The following is a 21,560-nucleotide window of genomic DNA, read 5'->3' as shown; positions in this document are numbered from 1 at the left end:
ACAAGCACAACTGCTTACTGTATTCCCCATAATCTCTTGGGAGTCTCAACAGAAACACAATATGTGGGTCTCGTCAGACCAGCTTACTTATTCTTATAAGTTTTACAATTTACCAGCGCTTATCTTAAGATATTATTAGCTTACAACTCTATATAGATTTCTAGAGGTACCTTATAATTTGTAGCCTTAAACAACACAACTTTTCATGTAACTAAGCTTTGTACCATCTATCTGTTATCTTACGTTAAAAAGGACGGGATAAAGGTCAATAATAACGTACTAGTTGGCAAACACAGATATTGATTTTACACAGATACAAGCTGAGAGAGAGTTTAGGAAAATAGTAAAAGAGACAAAAGTGCAGAAATTACATTACACTGTAATTCTATATCATGGCACTTCTAAAATACATTCCTTATACTTCTATACACTGTAGTACATTTAAAGTGATCTTACTGTTATATAACAATACAAATATCCAATGGGAGAGTGGATAACTATATAAACACAAAAGTACCTGCCACCGCAAGACGGGACTTCAAGCTGGATTACTGAGAGAGAAAGTGGATTGTCACCCTTGACAGGGATAAGAGCTCACCTGCACAGCGCTGTTTGTAGGTATCGAATCCACTTTCCTCCACAGGTCCTCCGCTTGGCTTGGCTCCCGTCTGGCTGGTGGAGAGGAACCGGGCAGAAACACCAAATGTTACGGAAATAACGATCTCAGTCTCCCAAGGATCAGACGTCAGACTCTCTTTGATGAAAGAAAGAAAGGTTTATTGCATATGCAAGAGCTCTGATTGGATCACAGAACTGACTCCATCTTGTGGGAGCCACTTTTTTTACAAAATTAAATAGGGAGTTACAAATGATACAGCCAATACAGTAACATAAATTATGGTTTTAACCAATCACGTAAAGACACTTAAAAAACGATTACCTAAAGAATATTTGTGCCAAGGATGACTTGCGTTATTTCATGCCCTCGTAGATACAAGGGCAGAGTGACCTGTGTGTTACAGGACAGAGAGCTAGTGTAAATAAGCCATCTTTGTATAGTGTTCACTTATTAATCAGGTTGCGCATTCTGAGACCATTGAATTTTCCCTAAAAGAGAGAATTTGTGATTTACTGGCTATATCTTAAGGGGATTTGGTCATTAAAGGGATTATTTTATGATCCAACATAATGGCAAGCAATTAAAGGAGGAGAAGCTGTGGGTACCGATCTCGTTGGGCCCATTAGCTCTGTCCTAAACTGCTGTTTACAGTACCTGGACTGTAGCATAGTCTCCAGTCCTAGTCAGGAACCAACAGATTTTAATACATTATATGTTGTCTTGGTCTTTTCACAATGCACCTGGTGGTGGTGATATAGGTCAGTGGAGTACAGGGATATATAGGGACAGCCACCCGGAGCGGGGAGTGTTCAAAACCTTATAACACTCTCCGCAAGTAGGCAGGAGGAGTTGAGGAGTATTGCAGTCCCTCCTAGTTCACTGAGAGCTATTTAACTATCAGCTATCTTTCTCTGCACGCTCCCTCTGCTCTCCACTAGGCCTTGATGAGCACTGTGTTTTTGTGTTTATGTCAGACATTTGGTGTCTTATATTTTCTACCATAAATTTGAATAAAATATATATTTTTACAGAACTGCACATATTTGTCAGGTCAGTGGAAGAATCTGTCCAAATGTCAATTACTAGTCATATACTCCACAAATTTGGCACTTAAGGAAGCGTGGCAGGTAGAAAGCCATTTTGGAAAGCAAGTTATAAGAAGTTCCATTTGCAGGTTGCAAAAACCCATGTAGGGGAAGAAGGAAGATGAGACCAAAGTAGAACTTTTTGGGCTAAGTGTAAAACGCTACAGGTGGTGGAAAACGAACACTGCACATCACCCTGAAACCACCATCCCCACCATCAAACATGGTAGTTGTCAGCATCATGCGGTTAGGAGGCTTTTTTTCAGCAGGGACAGGGAAGCTGGTCAGAGTTCATGGGAAAATGGATGGAGCTAATTACACGGCAATACTGGTGGAAAACCTGTTAGAGGCTGCAAAAGGCATAAGACTGAGACTTAAGTTTGACTTTTGAGCAGAACTATGACTCTGAACATGCTGCCAGAGCTACAATGGATGGTTTATATCAAAGCATATTCATGTATGTGTATGACCCAGTCAAAGTCAAGACCTAAATACCATTGAGAATCTGTCTATCGAATTTCACTGAGCTAGAGCTGTTTTGCAAAGAAGAATGGGCAAACATTTCAGCATCTAGATGTGCAAAGTTGAGACATACCAAAAAAGACTTGCAGCAGTAATTTCAGCGAAAGTTGGTCCCACAAAGTATTGACTCAGGGGGGCAAAATACAAACACGCCACAATTTCCACATTTCACATAAAAAAACAGCAGCCACTGTGTTCGTGGAAACAATGGGAGAGGGTACAGACAGGAGCACTGAGCTGGATTACAGCCATCTCGTGCTGATCTACGCTTTTATAGTCCTCTAAGCTGACATGCTCAATATGATTAAATACTGACCTGTCAGGTATTAAATTGTATTGAGACCATCAACCTAGAGGTGGACCTGTAAATGCGTCGATCAGCTTGAAACGGCCGTTGTCAGCCAGAATGCTTGTGGGAATAGGGGGAGAGGGTTCAGACAGGTGCAATGAGCTGGACAACAGCCATTTCGCACTAATCTACGCTTTTATAGTCCTCTAGGCTGACGTGCTCAGTACAATTAAATACCTGACCTGTCAGGTATTTAATTGTATTGAGCACTGGACCTGTAAAAGTGTTGATCGGTGTGAAATGGCCGTCATCAGCCAGAGTGTTCGTGGCAACAGGTGAAAAAGGTACAGACAGGAGCACTGAACCGGATGATGGCCATTTTGCACCGATCTACGCTTTTACAGTCCTCCTCTAGCCTGTCAGGTATTTAATTGTCTTGAGCACATCAGCCTAAAGGTGGACACGTAAAATGGCCATCTCCCGGTTAAGTGCTCCTCTCTATCCCCTTTCCCTCTGTTTACTTGAATATTGTGGATATGGCTGCTGTTTTTTCATATACCTGAATTAATCAAAGAAGAAAACTTTCACTTTTGAAGTGTGCCGCTGTTCTTCTGTGTCCTTGGATCACCTGAATTAGTTGTGCACACCAGTGGCATAACTACCGTGGTCGCAGGGGTCGCCATTGCAACCGGGCTCGGCAGGTTAGGGGCCCAGATGCCGCCCTGCAGGTCAGCAGCCAGCTCCTTTCTGTGAGAGAGGAGCTGCGCTGATCTGTCACAGACCACACGGCCGCTATATGACCCGGTGCCGCCGCCGCTGACACCGGGACCCTCTGCCCCGTGTCAGTGGCGGCAGTGGCACCAGGCCTCCCTCCCCCGCCATCGCTCACACCAATGATAAAGCTTGGAGCGGCCTGTGCCACTCCATGCATCCTCATTCTCCCCCTGTGCTTGCATGGTGACGTTACTGCTGTGCTGAGGCATGCAGAGTGCAGGACAGGAGGACACTGACTGGAGCAGCAGGAGAACAAGGAGAATGGTGAGAACGAAGAAGCGGTGGAAGGAGGAGAGAGGTGAGTACTTTCTTTTTAAATCAGTGACTACATGGTGGCCAGCGGCCTGGTGGCAGCTGCATTATAGACAGGGAGGCCTGATGAGGGCTGCATTATACACAGGAAGGTCTGGTGGGGGCTGCATTATACAAAATGAAGGGCACCTTATACATGGACTATAGGGGTGCATTATACATGGAGTGTGGGGCTGCATCATAATAAATATAGGACTATATGGGCTAAATTATAATATATGGAGGACTATGGAGGCTACCTTATACATGGACTATGGAGGTGCATTATAAAACATTGAGGACTATGTGGTGCAGTATAATATATGGAGAACTATGGGGTGCAGTATAATGTATGGAGGACTATGGGGGGAATTATAATACATGGAGAACTATGTATTATGCTCTGATATGGGAAAGCTGGATGCTGAGGGAAAGATGTATAGCAGACCATGGGGTACCTGGGTGCCGAGGACAAGATACCTATCAGAACATAGGAAAGCTGGGTGCTGATAGAGGGATTTTAGATCATGGGAAACTTGGATGCTGAGGGTAAGTGTGGCGCCCCTGACTTGGTCAGGCACCACTGAGTATTGCACCCATGCTGGGGGCAGTACAATACAGATAATTCAGAAGGCTGACCGAGGTGTGATTACACAGGCGCATAGTAATCAGGTCTCCCACGTCTTCCTTTGATAGGGACCCCTGGGGAATCCAGGAGGGGGCGTGGCCTCCATGTCCACTCAAGGGATGTGGTAGAAAGTCTGGTTGCTAAGTGGCGTAGGCAGGCACAGTGGGGCGGAAGTAGTGAGCCAGTTAGTGAGTGCAGCTCAGGGAGAGCAGACGCAGGAAGCAGACCTTAGAGCCTGGCCCAATCTGACAGCGCACGTGCAGTGGCTACCGACGGGGGAGAACGGTCACCTGGTAGTGCCACCCAAAATCCACAGATCAAAGGGGTGGCTGAGTACGGGGACTGCCAGGGAGGTACCAGGTCCGTAAGGGTTACAGGTCCCAGTGCAGAGATTCATTAAATTTTCCCTGCCAAACCTGCCGGAGGGGGCATTTCATACCCTCACCGTAACACCACAGAATCCGGAGCCACGTAGCAAAGAGAGGGCCCATAGCTCACAGGAGGCAAGCAGCCGGAGTGACCTGGTCCAGGCTACAAGCAGACATGCCGAAAAGAGGGGAGAACAGGCAGCAGCAACTTCCCTGGGCGACCCCAGCAGGACTAAAAGTCGGGGTCACGCCAAAAACACCAGGGCTAGGAAGGTAAGTCAGTAGTCACCCTCAACAGTCAGCCTGAAGGAGCCTGGTTTCCCCTGGTTCATCCCAGCTATGCCCGGGTACTCACCCTGCCATCAATTGTGAGTAAAAACCCTGAAAGACTGTCTGGACTGTGTCTCAGTCATTCTGCTACTTGTGGTTCCACACACACTCCAACCGGACCCTGGGGCCTGCATCACTCCCGGGAGGCCACGACACCTAGCTGAACACAACACCGGCCCCAAGTGTCCCCTAACCTGCAGCGGCGGTCCCCTGACCGCAATACCGAGAGTGGCGTCACAAAATTCCAAAAAGAAGATAACCTACCTGTGACCAGATTGTCGCTCCACGTGGGCATCCCTGAAGGTAATGCACCGCTACACAACACCTGTGGGGCTTCACATAAGAGCCAAGTGTCAGGGTCATTATCCCATACCCCGAGTGTCAGTGTCATTATCCTGTACCCCAAGTGTCGGTGTACGTGGAGAGGGGGCCCAGGTCCGAACTTTGCAGTGGGGCCCATCAAACTCTAGTTACGCCACTGGTGCACACCATACACAACAGTGGTGAATGCATGTGGCTGCCCCCTGTGCGTTAGCTGCTGCAACCAGGAGTCCATGCCAGATGTTTACTGGGCTGGAGGGATGAAAATTAATAATTCCAAGTAGAAAAATGCAAGTCTTGTTATAGGCGCTGCACAGGATGGAGAAAATACCATACAAAACTCCAATGGAGAAAAAATGTTTTCCTTTATTGATAGGTTACGCGTTTTAAGCACGGTCTGTCATCTTCATCAGGAAGTAGACAATATATATATATGGCCTGATGAAGAGGACAGACCATCTTCAAACCGTGTAGCCTGGCAATAATGGTTAGGAAAAAAATCTCCAGTGGACCCGTGGAAGCTAAGTTCTAGCGAAACGGCACGCCGTCGTCCGGCGTTGTATGGCTTGTCTCACCCTCCCCACCGCTTGTACCTTCATGTTTCCCCTGCAATAAAGACGGAGTGATATGGTGATCATCTGGAGTGCGACTTTCTTTCTCCTTTGGATTTATCTTGGTCTTCACCGCAAGTCTGCACCATGATCCCCTCCATGGCTCAGTAGGGCTCAAGTAGCTGAACGTGTAGTAACACGCAGTGTAGGTGGTGCACCGGGACTCTTACCTCTTTCATATATATATATATATATTTCCTCCATCCCATGCAGTGTTCATGCAAAACTATGTTTGGAAATATTTATTCCCATTTTTTTCATGGACACAATATGGTTCCAGAGATATGGGCACTTCAGTGCAAATTTTCTTATTCTGTACAAATATGGTGTTGCTCACATGGTAATAATCAGAGACTAAGATAAAAAAAAAAAGCAAATACTGTTTAGTAAGTAAATAATATTATGTGTCATCAGACTTCTAAATACGTGGGGCAGAGAAGGACCAGACCAGACTGTTCAGACTCCTGACCATGGAGAGCTAAAATACGCAGCCCAAAAAAGGGGGAGCCATGCCATTGTTTGTGCAAAGTACAAAAACGAAAGCAAAGTCAAGAAAAGTGAGTAGAAACATACTGTAGGTTTATAGCAATATGTAGGTGCATATTCACACTGTGAACATTTAACCTGCAGAACCTATAATAAAAACAAAATGAGCAAGTTCCCAAAGTGATTTACATGTACTATTGCTCATTTTCTTTTTATGTTAGATTTTGTCTATTTAATGGCCACTCTGAATATGCACCTATATATTGCAATTATTGTATCGTACGGTCCGGTTGATTGCTTTGGCTTCACATGGTAATAATGTAGAGCTGCGTCAAGGCCTACTCTTGAGTACTCTTGTGTAGAGATGAGCAATGTTCGAGGGTCGAGGTTCGCCAATTTCATGTTCGAGTGATTTTGGGGGCTGTTCGAGTCGTTCGACGAACACGAACGATTTGGTAAAAGTTCGGTAGTTCGAGTTACGTTTGAGAACGGTTCGATCAACAAAAAGGGTAGCTCGTTACTAGCTGGCTTCTCACTGTAAGGCTATGTGCGCACGTTGCGTAAAAACATGCAGTTACGCTGCGCTTTGTAGCGCAGCGTAACTGCATGCGTCCAGCGTCCCCTGCACAGTCTATGGAGATTGTGCAGGGGCCGTGCGCACGTGGCGTCTAAGAGCGCAGCGCTTCGGCTACTGCCGAAGCGCTGCGCAAAAAGAAGTGACATGTCACTTCTTTCCTGCGCTTTGCCGGCAGCTCCTGCTCTGTCTATGGCAGGAGCTGCAGGCAGAGCGCATGGAATCGGCGCTCACTACGGACATTTCTGCAGCGATCTAAAGCGCACATGTGCTCTTCAGATCGCTGCAGAAATATCTGCAGGGCTAGTACGCAACGTGCGCACATAGCCTAATAGTGTGAGTCACTGTGAATCATGATATTATCAAAATTCAGCGTATAGTGTGCGGGGGGGACGGGGTTTAGATCAGTGCTGCTGCTGAGTGCTGAAAGAATGCTGATCGCCATTTTTTTTTCTTTTTTTCTAACCGCGCGTACAGTGGGGCGGGCAAGGCTGTCAGCAAATCACAGACACGCACACAGCAAAGTGGATTTTTGCCAGACAAGCAAGGGCATGTGTCATAGGCTGTGCATGTCACATGTCTTTGTTCTATAAGATCTGGCCATTTTCCCCGTCACCGCCATTATCTCTTTGCTGCGGGTGGGTGAAAGTCACTGCTCCCGCTCCCGAGTCTGCTGCTGCTGTGTGCGCTATAGACATTCAGTGCAATCTACGCAGCGCTTTAGGGATTAGGGACTACTTGGAATTTCAGTCCTTTTCAGGGCTACATTACAGCCGATCATAGGCATTGTTGCTAGGCAGGTCCGTGCCAACGGTGTGCAGGGCTTTAGATAACAGCGTCTGGCTACATCAGTTCAAGCAAATCCTTGCTGCATTTTTTCATTGGCAGGGATAGAAGCTGAGGCTTCCTTTGCTGTCCTGCTACCTACAGCACCTGTGCATTCTACACACCTGCCCATTTTTACTACGCAATTTTTATAGCAAACAGTGCTGACAGTGGCATACTAAAAGTGTCTGGGATACTAACTTAGTGTTCCTCTGGTACCACGCAAGGTACACTACCTCTGCATTCTACACACCTGCCCATTTTTGCTACTCAATTTTTTTAGCAAACAGTGCTGACAGTGGCATACTAAAAGTGTCTGGGATACTAACTTAGTGTTCCTCTGGTGCCACGCAAGGTACACCACCTCTGCATTCTACACACCTGCTCATTTTTGCTATGCAATTTTTATAGCAAACAGTGCTGACACTTAAGCCTGCTTAACACGAGACAATAGATTGTGCGATAGCACAATCGATCGTACCCGCCCCCGTCGTTTTTGCGTGACGGGCAATTAGTTGCCCATAGCACACAAACTCGTTTAACCCCCATCACACGTACTTACCTTCCGGACGACCTCGCTGTGGGCGACGAACGTCCACTTCCTGGAGTGGGCGGGACGTTCGGCGCCACAGTGACGTCACACGGCAGGCGGCCAATAGAAGCGGAGGGGCGGAGATGAGCGAGATGTAAACATCGCGCCCACCTCCTTCCTTCCATTAAGCCGTCGGGTGCCGCGCTGTTGTTCATCGTTCCCGTGGTGTCAAACGGAGCAACGTGTGATGCCACGGAAACGATGAACTACCGCCGCCATTTTAATTAAACAATTTTATGAAACCTAGCGACGAGTACATGACTCACGATTTGTAAGCGATACTGCGTCGCTAGGAGGTGTCACACGAAACCACGTCGTGAGTATGCCGGATGTGCGTCACGAAAACCGTGACCCCAACGACATATCGCACAATCTATCGTCTCGTGTAAAGCCCGCTTTAGTAGCATACTAAAAGTGTCTGGGATACTAACTTAGTGTTCCTCTGGTGCCACGCAAGGTACACCACCTCTGCATTCTACACACCTGCCCATTTTTGCAACTCAATTTTTATAGCAAACAGTGCTGACACTTAGTGGCATACTAAAAGTGTCTGGGATACTAACTTAGTGTTCCTCTGGTGCCACGCAAGGTACACCACCTCTGCATTCTACACACCTGACCATTTTTGCTACACAATTTTTATAGCAAACAGTACTGAAACTTAGTGGCATACTAAAAGTGTCTGGGATACTAACTTAGTGTTCCTCTGGTGCCACGCAAGGTACACCACCTCTGCATTCTACACACCTGCCCATTTTTGCTACACAATTTTTATAGCAAACAGTACTGACACTTAGTGGCATACTAAAACTGTCTGGGATACTAACTTAGTGTTCCTCTGGTGCCATGCAAGGTACACCACCTCTGCATTCTACACACCTGCCCATTTTTGCTACGCAATTTTTATAGCAAACAGTGCTGACACTTAGTGGCATACTAAAAGTGTCTGGGATACTAACTTATACTAATTTTAATTTCAAAAAGTGCTGACACTTTTAGGGGCATAGTAAAATTGTCAGGTATACTACCTTAGGGTTCCTGTCCTGTCAAGCAAGGAACACCACATGTGCATTCTACACTCCTCTCCATTTCTGCTACGCAATTTTAATTACAAAAAGTGCTGAGACTTTTAGGGGCATAGCAAAATTGTCAGGGATACTACCTTTGGGTTCCTGTCCTGTCAAGCAAGGTACACCACATGTGCATTCTACACTCCTCTCCATTTCTACGCAATTTTTAACTGCAGGTAGTCCAGGCAATCTGTGACGACGGTGCAGGCGTGGATATAATGTTGCCTTCATCCAAAGGTGGTTCTCTTGATGTCTAAGAGAGCTCAACACCAGCAGCTGTTTCCACTTCAAAAACAACTGATGACCTGCCAATCACACTGCCTGTAGTGGGTAAAGGGGTGGAAGGTCAGCGTCAAAAAACATGTGTGACTGCTGTCCTCACAGTCACAGAGGATGAAGAGAACGCAGATGCACTTGATGGGGCAGACGGTGCTTGCACAGCCCCGCTAGGCCACATTGTAGCACAGTGAACTTCCCATTGCGACTTATGATTAATTTAAAGTAGTGTACAGGGTGGGCTCCCCATGATAAAGAAGAAAAAACCAGCTCACCCTTACAGGAGATTCCTTTTCAATCAGAACGATGCACCGACTTGAAGTAGTTAGAACTCACTACAGCCAGATTCAGAAGGGAAAATTATCCAACATCAAGTTCCAGTATTCATAAAAAATTGAATTTTTATTAAGAAAACATTAAAATTCCAAGTTCCTTGTTTAGATTAAAAAACGGATCATAGCAGTGTCTTTTTGGAGACGCGTTTCGGACGTGTGCGTCCTTAGTCTAGGCTCCCCAGTATACAGCAAAACCACACACTAGGAAAAGGACTCTAGGCAGTTGGGTTGATAAATGATTGTTTAACTTTCTAAAAACAAACAATAAGAACCATGCATAAAACTGAAAGAATAGAAGAATCTATTCACAATTTCAAAAGCCTACACCCCTATGCTGCGACACTCGTAATGGCGATTTATACCCCCTGCTCACCAACTTTTGCCTAACCAAAAGACTGTCTAAACAGTTGGCTACTACCTGGTAATCCCTCTGCGTAGCAGGAGTCATTGTGTGTGTGTGTGTGTGTGTGTGTGTGTGTGTGTGTGCGAACAAGACTTACCAATGTTGCATCACAAGAGTTAACTACTTATCTACCTAAACATAGACAAAACCCATTACCCCCCCTGAATACCCTTGTTAGCTGAAGCCTCACAGATAAGGCAAATTATAACAGTGTGAAGGCAAATCACACAGCTCAGCAACACAGTCCTGGAAATCTTGTAAAGCAACAGTCAATGCTAACATGTGTCGCTGTCCCTCTATGATTTTAACTGTAACTGACAAATTGACAGAGCAGAGGCATCAAGTCTTATTGTCTATATAGTCCGCCTAAGCAGAACAGATATGTATTTTGCTGAGAAAACAAAGTGTTGCGTGCACGCATTACTGTCTGGTCCCAGCCTACCGTACCCGTGTACTGTGGTGTCCAGTTGCCATCAATACCGAGTTTGCGATCCTCTCCCGGTAAACAGTATAGACAGCACCGGAAGAATGTCGTTCTCCGGCACAGGGTGCTGCTCACAGGCGTTACGGTCCTCCTCACCAAACTCCAACACGAGTCCCCTCACAATTCACCAAAGTGTTTCCGCGGTGGCTCCTTGCTGTAACGCACACCTTTAGCTTTTCCTTCACTTCACAGACAGCACCTCCTCTGCTCTCTAAGTCCACAGCCAAAGATCGTTTTGCTATTGCTATAGTGACCAAACAGTCAAAGGCAGATGCAAAAAAACAGCAGCCCCTTGTGGGAAGTCTGCAACAATGCATGCAATGAACGGCAAATAAGCATGTTGCATTCACAGTGGATAAAGCTCATCAATACACCCTCACGTTATCACTTCATATCCATGTGACAGTTCATGGACGAAGTACTCAAAGTAGTGAGTTTTTGGACTCTAATTAGAGATTGGTGACAAATCTTACAGATGACATGACTTGGGTGATCTTTTGCGATGTAAAAAAAGCCCCAGGCTAGGCACGGCTTACAACCCATGCGACATGCAGAGCCACCACGACTTCTGCTCAAAGGCAGAGTTGTGGCTGAGGATTCAGTTGTTGACGTGCTTCCAGTACTTTATCTCTGTCCAGGAAGACGCAACGTAACCTCGTCATCAGTAGCATCCTCCTCCACCTCCTCTGCTGACCTCATCAACTGGCTGACTTTGGTTTTAAAGTAAGTGGGGTCTCCAACCTCATCATCACCCAGTGTGTTTTCACTCCCCTCGTCCTGACTCCTCAGAACCAACCTCTTCCTGCACTGACCAAATAGTAAAGTTGTCGTTCCAATCAGGCATCTGAGTCTCCTCAGCATGTTCCCCATTGTCTTTATCAGGATGATTTACAGTTTGGGAATGAGGGTGTACATTATAATCAGCATCTTCTTCATCGGGTCCTGGATCTGACTTACAAAGCTTCTGGTCATCAGTGCAGATCATTTCCTTGTCTGTACTCACTGCAGCTTTGGAGCAGACCTCTGATTCCCAGGCTATTGTGTGACTGAACAGCTCTGCTGACCCAACCATCTCTGTTACCCCATACTCAGCAGGGCTGGTGGAAACTTGTGAGCTGTTTGGAAGCAAGTGCAATTGGGTTGACATCACAGAGGAATGTAGTATTTGGGATATTGAAGTTGAGGTGGAGGAGAGGCCACTTGATGGAGCCCTGGAGATCCATTGATGCACCTCCTCTTTTGTTGCATCATCTACATTTGGTAGCGATGGTCGTGTACCTGAAAAAAGGGATCATATCAGATTATCCAAGGGAAGAAGTACACCTCTTATTTTGGCTGGTAGTTGGTGTTACAAATTGGTGCCGCAGAAGACGCAAGCAGCCAGCTGCAGTTCCAGTTGTGCCCAGGCGTCAGCTGACATTTTTGCCCGTCCCTCGGGTCATCCAGCTGGCTGCTTCCTCATCCAGGTCTAAGTGTGGAGAGATGGCTAGTGTGCAAGTGTGTGCCGATTTACCACAGACACAGCCTAAGTTCAGTGTTTCGCCTAGTGAGCATGCTCAGCATGACTGTGCCATTCCTGAGGCTAAGCCCTCAGTTTGTGCTACTGTGCATTCTCCCACACTTAGTGCGAAAAGCCTCTTTGCACAGGTACTTGGACTCGGTGCCATGTCTAAGTCCTCTGTTGGACCTACAGAGCATGCAGAAGCTGATTTTCCTAGACTGTTTTCAGGCAAATGAGCATGCTCAGGCACTTAGTGCATCAGAGGCTAGGTCCATAAAGGAACTCAATGGCAATCTCCGTGAGTTGTCATTCCATGATATTCCAGAGGGCATCAGGTGTCCCGATGATGTGGCCACTCCGGACTGGCTCGCAAAGGCCCACCCCTATGATTTGGCACCTCATCATTGTTCGTCAGACGATGACTGGTGAGGTGTTTGGGGCGTGGCTGCCATGAGGACATCATTGAAGTGGCGGTTCCGGATAGGCCGCTGGTTATGTCACTGATGACGTGGAACTCTGCTTTTGGCTCATGGAGGTGCATTGTGGTCCACCCTGGGTTGGGGCGGACCCAGGTTTGAAAAGGGGCTGGAGACAACAATTAGGTGTGCAGTCTTCTATTATGGTCAGACAGAGCACACCTCCACGTGTTGAACCCATTGCGGCTTTAGGCAGAGGTAGACAGGGATAGGGCGTCGGTGCAGAACGCCGCCACACTTGGTAACGCAGAACGGTTACAACCAGCTCCTGTCCTACCAGTCCTGCTACTGCAGCACAGTGGCATTAACTGGGCTGCTGCAGCTGCTGCGCCTGATGTCTACAAGTGTGCCCCTTACGCACAAGGACAGCATACCCCAGGGCCCTTGTGTTGTTAACAGGGAGTTCCTGGGCTGGGTGGGTGTGTAAACCCTATGACGCTAACAGGGTTCCCAGTCTCCAGATCTGATTGTCGTCTAACTAGGTTCAGGCTACTATTTGTTTCAGAGGCACCCAGCTCAGTATCCTCCGCCTAACCTTCAGGTTGCCAGCATCTCCTTTTCCATCTAGGAGCATGGTGGACCCCGACTGGCGATTGGGATATATACCACCTTATCCAAATCTTCCAGTTTCCCCGTAACAGATGGTGTTTCTTCAGCAGATGTTACTGTTTCTTAACCACCAAACCCACGGATACAAACTTTTTTCCCCTTTACAACACACCTGTTCCCCTTTCCACCAGCATATGGCCTTTTTCCACTCATTTTGTACATGACCAAATTTGCAACTCTGCAGGGACACCCTACTCAACGCTGTCTCAGCACAGCATCCACCCCTCGGTCCCTCAGATGTGGACAAGTGAAAGACCCTTTCCTACTAGCCATGACAAAGCGTTGAGATTCACTCTGTGCAGCAGTGGTGTTTAGTGGAAAAGCGTATCTAAGATTGCGTACCAGCTTCTGCTGATACTCCTGCATACGTGCGTCCCTTTCTATGGTAGGACTTATTTTGCCAAATTTTGTCTTGTACCGGGGATCTAAGAGTGTGGCCACCCAGTATTCAGCATTCCTTCGAATTCGGACAATCCGAGGGTTATGTTGTAGGTAGTCCAGCAAGAAGGCGCTCATGTGTCTTGCGCATCCAGGAGGACCAAGTCCTTGCTGTGTTGGTGGCGGAGAGGTGAGAATCATGCTTCCTTCCTCTGCCCTCTCCCCCCAACCTCGCACAACAGAAATGTGATCAAGCTCTCCCTCATCTACTGAGTCTTCCATGCCCATCGCAGTTCATCCTCCATTTCTTCCTGGGCTTCTGCACCTTCCTCAACAGTTTGGCTGATACTATGCGTCCTTCTTAATCCCTCTCCCCCACTGTCCCATGCCTGCCGCCTTGGTGCTGCTGAACGTGTGAACCTTGTAGATCTTGTTATCCCTTCCACATATGACTCCTCCTGTACTTCCTGCCCTTCCTCTTGTCCCACCACCTGACTCTGAATAATGTTTAGAGTGTGCTCCAGCATGTAGATGACCGGAATTGTCATAATGATAATGGCATCGTCAGCGCTTAACATCTTCGTCGCCATTTGTAAACTGTGAAGAAGGGTGCATAGGTACTTGATCTGAGACCACTCCAGCAGCGTGATCTACCCCACCTCTGGATCTCGTTAGCCCAGGCTAACGTATTGCATAGTCATAACGTATTGCAGCAGGGCTCACCGGTGCTGCCACAGGCGCTGCAACATGTGCAGATTCAACTTCCGGCGTGTCGGCAAATCGCATTGCAGGCGGTGAACAGACAGACCGAAAGACTTCTGGAGCGATGCAAGTTGTTCAGCTGCTGGGTGTGAATGGTCGAAATGAGCACATAGTGAGCGTACCTTCTGCAGAAGGCCATGTAGGCCGGGATAGTGGTTTAAAAATTGCTGGACAACCAGGTTGAACACATCAGCCATACAAGTCACATGTCTCACATTGCCCTGGCGAAGGGCCGCACCCAGGTTTGCATCATTGTCGCACACGGCTGTTACGTCACCACCGGACCCCGCTCCAGCAACTTGTACTCCGATCGTCAGGTGACACCGTGTTCCTTTCGTAGATAGTGCTGTTGATGGGAGAGGAGTCGATGACAGCGGCGCTGGTGGCCGCAGGTTCCGCACAGCCACTGAGCAGGGTTACCTTGAGATCTGCAGTACCAATGGCTGACTGTAGGTGGTTGTTGTCTCACAGCTGAATAACATCATTAAGCTACAACCAATGGGAAGACACCACACCCTTTTTTAGGCCCTTATTGTCTGCTGACCACTGCCAGACATAGTTCTGAACTTCTGGTTCCTGTTCTGACCAGTTCTGTTTTGTGATTGTGTGTGCTAACTACTGCTTGTTTCCTGACTACGTCTCCTGCCTGATTTTTATGTACCTCGTTGCCCGATCTAACTCGCCCACCCCAGGGCTATGGGACACCCGGTGCCGGGCCGGACTAGTCCGGGGGTAGTCAGTGGTGGCGGGGCCCGACTCCGTGGCCCTGGTGGGTGTCAGTTTGAATATGGCTTCAGTGACTTGGGGTGAATAAAGTTTTTGTTCGTGACGCCACCTGTGGTATGCGGCTATTAAGCCGCCGCTGCTGTGTAAGGCCTCTGGGGTGATGAAGTGGCAGCAATGATGGTACTGCTCCCCACAGGTGGAGCGATGCCCGGGGCACTGTTGGTGCTCGTGAGAGTCTATGATGTAGTGGAAGTCTAAGCAGCTAAAATAACAGAGACCACTCCAAGGGTGCAGTTCAAGCTCTTTTGCTCACAATTCTTGTCTGGGCCGGCAGGGACCCTTGGACTGCTGGGACCACTGTCAGGGACCTCCGTAGTTTCTGGGTGATTCTTGGAGCAAAACCCGGTGCCCTTCTCTTAAGTGTCTCTGTCTTCTGCTGTCTTCCTAAGCCTTGCCTTTTATAGGGCAAACCTGGCTTGACCTCCACAACAGCTTCCAGGCTGGGGGGTCACCTGTCGGCTGATTACCCCTTTTCTAGAGGTTCTGCTGTGGGCTGTGGCCCGGGGAGTCTACAACTTTCCCTGGGCCTCGGTTTTTACTGTTTGGAGATGATTTTGCACTCCTCCGGTTTCTAGGGACCGTCCCCTGTTGCAGCTTGATCCCTCCACCGATGTTCCTGTGGAACAGGCCACCGCAGCTCTACAGCTACCCGTGGCCCTGGGACCCCTTCTGTTCTCTGCTTGGTGGCACCTGGACCCTCTGAGTCCCAGGATCTTCACCAGGAAGCGTCTTTTTCTTCGTTTCAGCTCCTGACTGACTTGGAGCTCTCTTTCCTTTCACTTCTCCTCCTTGCCTGCCTCCTGCAGACCTCCTCCTCTTTCCCCACTCTCTCTCTTTCTTCGACTAACTAAACTTGACCTTCCTTTCTTTGTCTGCACTCTTGTGGCTCCTCCCACCTCCCCAGTTGCTCTGTCCTACCCTATAGGAGCAGGGATCGGTCTTACGGCCCCTACCAGCATGCAGCATGGGAGGGTAACTGCCACTTTCCCTGGTCCCAGTGTGTTCCTAGCAATGGGTGTAGTGTAGATTTTCCAGGGGACTGGTGTTCACTCCCTTCCTCACCCAGAATGGGGCATCACACCGCTGGATGGGGTGCAATGACCTGTGGCGACGGAAGCCTCAGGGGCGCCACACTCCCCCACAGCGAATCCCAGCACGTCCTCGGGCTGAAAAGACAACAAACATGTGGAAGAACTGCAAAAACATTTTTGTTATGAATAACAGTAAAACAATTATACATTTCTTCCCTTTATGGGAGGCACAAGTACTTTAACGTTGCAAACTTTCTTATGAAGAAACTCTATATGTGCACTTTCAGTCTATTGCACAGTTTGGGCACATCCCCCATAATTCTGGTAGGGGGCACAACGGGTGCAACTAATTACATTTTTGGCTACAACAAGTCCAGTAGCCCGACAGTTCGTTCAGCTTCCTCAAGCTACAAAAACAACATACCAGCCACTAAGTCCAGAGGCCTGGTAACACAGGACACATACATCGACATTCACCGGGGACCACATTCCAGTTCCGTGGCCCGGTTCACATAAACATGGGGGGTGACATCTTCAAAAAGCACTAGGGGCAGTAAGGTAGGGTAGGGTGTCATCTTCAAAAAGAACATTAGGGCAGCACAAAAGGGACATCTTCACAAAGAATGAGGGGCAGACAGGGGCTATTTACAGTTCAGCATCTTCTTTTCCTTTTCACTCACGAGGGTAGATGCGGGGGTCCCACTCCGGCATTGCTCCAGGCAACAGGTATGCCGACGAGATCATTGTCTGGGTCCCCTGGGCGCTGGTCACTGACCTACTGCGAGGTGCTGCAGCCTGGGCAGGAATGGGGCTTCTTGTATGCTCAGCTCTGCGTTCCTGCAAAGGGCTGCTGGTTTGCAGGGGGCTGTTGCTGTGATCTTTGGGGTCTTGCTTTGGCCGTGCACCTTGCATCAGACAGGCCATAGAGATCCGGGTCTGTGTCTCCTGCGTGGCTGTCGCAGGCCCGCTGCACAGTTCTGCGGCTTGGGCCTGCTTTGAGGGAGTGCTGCGGCTGCTGCTGACAGGGGAGACGCTGCACGCTGGCATAGTGCGGCGCCACTCCGGTTCTTCTGGGGCCGCCTCTTCCCGCAGGATGTGTACATGTAGAGCGTACCAGCCCCGGCTCCCCATCAGCCGGGTGTACTCCACAGCGTCACCCGGTTTAGCATCCCTCTCTGGGTGGCCTTTGGGCAAATGCTCCTCGATATCCTGGCGGGCCACAAAGACATCTTTGCCCAGTCCGGGCTCTCTGATGAAGCCCCAGCCTTCTTTCTGCCGAAAGTCTATCACTGGGCCCTGTGACCCCTTGAGGGCCTTTCGGATTTGCTCCTTGGAGGCCAGGTTGGCCGCCTCCTCAGCCCTCCGCTTCTCCTCCCGGGCCTCCCGCTCCCGCTGGTACTCCTTCACCAATCTCTGGTAGGTCAACTCATTTGCCAGAGGAGTCTCCTTGGGCCGCAGTGGCTGCTGCAGTCTCCCACTCTCTATGGGCGCTGCGTCCCAGTTCACTCCCAGGGATGTTGTTCCCAGGAGGCTCACAGGGGGACTCAGTAGGGGGCCCACTAGCTGCTCGGGGTCCACCCCTCCCCAGGCTCCGTCTTCGGGGGTTTCAGGCAGGCCTCCGGTGCCCCACCGGGCATCAGCGGGGGTGGCGGGGAAAGACGGCGGGACGGTGGAGGGACTGGGCGGTGGCGCTTGGTAGGGCAGTGGGTCCGGACGGGTCAGGGTTTCAAATCGCTCACCCGGTCGCTGCTCCGCGGCCTCCATCCTGTGGCCCACGCTCTCCGGCTCCATCAGATTTTCTCTCCGCCGGTCCACCTCCGTCTGCATGCTGTACAGCCTCTGGGCCAAGATCTTCATCTCCTCCCTGAGCAGGTCCAGCTCCGGATCCATCTTCCCGGTCCCTGGTGCGCACTTCTGCAGCCTCTCTGCCATGCTGCCGACCTGGGGAACGCTTGCTGGATCACTGCTCGGGTGCTCGACCACGCCACTCGGCTGCTCCCTTTCCCTTCTCGGAGGCGGGGCCAGAGGCTGCATTAGTATCTGGCGCCAGACTGGCGCCCAGCCCATCACGGCCGGCACCGCTCCGCTTGCGATGAGGTACATTCTGGCTCTTGTCTGGTCTGGCATCTAGGCTCTTGCTGCCAGCCGGCCAGCTTTTCTAGTCGCCATCTCTTCTTCTTCCGCCTTCCATGGCGGGCACTGCTTCGCGCTCTTTTCTTGGACAAGGGGGTGGGGCTTCTCTTCGCGCCCTTTCTGCAGGCACGCCCCCCTTCTTCCCGCGCTCAGTGTCTTCAATGGCGGCAGTTTCTCACAGTAAAACACAGGCTATTTCACGATTCTTCAGGCGCACAGTACCCGGTATACCCGGGCACGAAATCCTGTTCGTGATGCCAAAGTTGACTCGCCCACCCCAGGGCTATGGGACACCCGGTGCCGGGCCGGACTAGTCCGGGGGTAGTCAGTGGTGGCGGGGCCCGACTCCGTGGCCCTGGTGGGTGTCAGTTTGAATATGGCTTCAGTGACTTGGGGTGAATAAAGTTTGTGTTCGTGACGCAACCTGTGGTATGCGGCTATTAAGCCGCCGCTGCTGTGTAAGGCCTCCGGGGTGATGAAGTGGCAGCAATGATGGTACTGCTCCCCACAGGTGGAGCGATGCCCGGGGCACTGTTGGTGCTCGTGAGAGTCTATGATGTAATGGAAGTCTAAGCAGCTAAAATAACAGAGACCACTCCAAGGGTGCAGTTCAAGCTCTTTTACTCACAATTCTTGTCTGGGCCGGCAGGGACCCTTGGACTGCTGGGACCACTGTCAGGGACCTCCGTAGTTTCTGGGTGATTCTTGGAGCAAAACCCGGTGCCCTTCTCTTAAGTGTCTCTGTCTTCTGCTTTCTTCCTAAGTCTTGCCTTTTATAGGGTAAACCTGGCTTGGCCTCCACAACAGCCTCCAGGCTGGGGGGTCACCTGTCGGCTGATTACCCCTTTTCTAGAGGTTCTGCTGTGGGCTGTGGCCCGGGGAGTCTACAACTTTCCCTGGGCCTCGGTTTTTACTGTTTGGACATGATTTTGCACTCCTCCGGTTTCTAGGGACCGTCCCCTGTTGCAGCTTGATCCCTCCACCAATGTTCCTGTGGAACAGGCCACCGCAGCTCTACAGCTACCCGTGGCGCTGGGACCCCTTCTGTTCTCTGCTTGGTGGCACCTGGACCCTCTGAGTCCCAGGATCTTCACCAGGAAGCGTCTCTTTCTTCGTTTCAGCTCCTGACTGACTTGGAGCTCTCTTTCCTTTCACTTCTCCTCCTTGCCTGCCTCCTGCAGACCTCCTCCTCCTTCCCCACTCTCTCTCTTTCTTCGACTGACTAAACTTGACCTTCCTTTCTTTGTCTGCACTCTTGTGGCTCCTCCCACCTCCCCAGTTGCTCTGTCCTACCCTATAGGAGCAGGGATGGGTCTTACGGCCCCTCCCAGCATGCAGCATGGGAGGGTAACTGCCACTATCCCTGGTCCCAGTGTGTTCCTAGCAATGGGTGTAGTGTAGATTTACCAGGGGACCGGTGTTCACTCCCTTCCTCACCCAGAATGGGGCATCACACCGCTGGATGGGGTGCAATGACCTGTGGCGACGGAAGCCTCAGGGGCGCCACAGATCCGCATTAGACCTCTGCTTGTTTTCTGATTAAGTCCTGGCCGTCCGATTCTGTTCCGGTTTCTCAATTCATGTTTTGACCCTGCCTGACTACTACTCTCTCGGACTGCAGCCTTCCACAGGTATTGATCACCTTTGGCCCTGTGTAATGTTGAGTGGCTTCCCTCTACGCTATCCTTTACAGCCTGTATGAGTGTGTGGACCCAGGCAGGCGTCCCCCAGTTGCAAACTTAAAAAAATTATTTGCATGAAGCACTCTCAAAAATACACCAGCCTTTCGCCGCCCTTGGATGACACAGGGGTAGAAAAGTCCTTGCGGATCCATGACTTACTCATCTTGGGTTATTTTTCAAAAAAAAGGGGACTCCAACCACAGTCTCCCTAGTTTCCAAAAATTGGGCCACACACACACCCCTTCACTGGCATCAGTTGTCCCCCAGTTGCAAACTTAAAAAGATGATTTGCATGAAGCACTCTCAAAAATACACCAGCCTTTCGCCTCCCCGGATGACACAAGGGTAGAAAAGTCCTCTGTGATCCATGACTTGTTCATCTTGATGAACGTTAGTCTGTCCACATTTTCACTGAACAGACGCGTGCGCTTATCTGTCAGCACACACCCAGCAGCATTGAAGACGCGTTCCAAGAGAACGCTCGCTGCGGGACACGACAAGATCCCCAAGGCGTAAGTGGCGAGCTCTGGCAATTTATCCAGATTGGAAGCCCAAAATGAGCAAGGCCCAAGTTGCACAGTAATGGCATTAATGTTCACTTGCAGATACTCCGATATCTGAGTCTCCTCTTTTTACTCGTCCAGCTCTTTTGTTTTCGCATGAGTATATGTCCTTGTCACTTTCCCATGTGTTTGTGGTATCTTGGTAGTTGTTTATCACCTTTTGGACACATTTGAAGGTGTTTTCTATGTGTTTTTATGTGTTTGTGTTTGCCTGCCATTGTTTTCAATGGGGTTCAAGTGGTTCGTCGAATGGTTCGTCGAACGTTCGTCGAACGGAGCCTTCGTTCGACGAACCGAACTCGAACACTAGGGGGGTGGCACATCTCTACTCTTGTGATCCACACTCTACTGGTGTAAAGCAAAAATGATCGCTAAATACAAAAGCTTGTTATCTTTGGAACCGCATGTCAGATTGAAAAACAAAAGAAAACACACATGCTCTGGGGAGCAACATGAATAAAATATGAGCAAAAGCAGGACAATTTTGAACAGATCACTGATGCTCTTTAAATCACATGAACCCTTCACACAATTCATGACTACCCCACTGGAACGCTCACACAGAGTAAGGTTGGGGTCACACCACTGTATAGTCTCCCATCCAAGAGAATCTGGTCAATTAAGAAAACCACACTCTGATCTAACTGTGGGTTTGATAATAATATGAACAGAACGTGATCCAATTTTTTCAGATGAGGAAAATACTGAAAAAATAAATTTTACCATCTTGTTCATTCTGTCAGTCAGTGAAAATCG

The 21,560-nt window shown here is 49.3% G+C and overlaps 1 protein-coding gene across 1 annotated transcript in view; it reads right to left on the bottom strand.

Moving 5' to 3' along the window:
- Positions 1-641, bottom strand: part of LOC142249301 (beta-1,3-galactosyltransferase 1-like) — a 237,218-nt gene extending 236,577 nt beyond the window's left edge. The window contains exon 1 of the mRNA XM_075320936.1: positions 599-641. The gene's annotated coding sequence lies outside the window, so the exon portion shown is untranslated. The remainder of the gene's footprint in view (positions 1-598) is intronic.
- Between the last annotated feature and the right edge of the window lie 20,919 nt (positions 642-21,560).

This window comes from Anomaloglossus baeobatrachus, chromosome 8, assembly GCF_048569485.1.
Source record: "Anomaloglossus baeobatrachus isolate aAnoBae1 chromosome 8, aAnoBae1.hap1, whole genome shotgun sequence".
Lineage (NCBI taxonomy): Eukaryota > Metazoa > Chordata > Amphibia > Anura > Aromobatidae > Anomaloglossus > Anomaloglossus baeobatrachus.
This window is presented reverse-complemented; position numbering and strand designations above follow the sequence as displayed.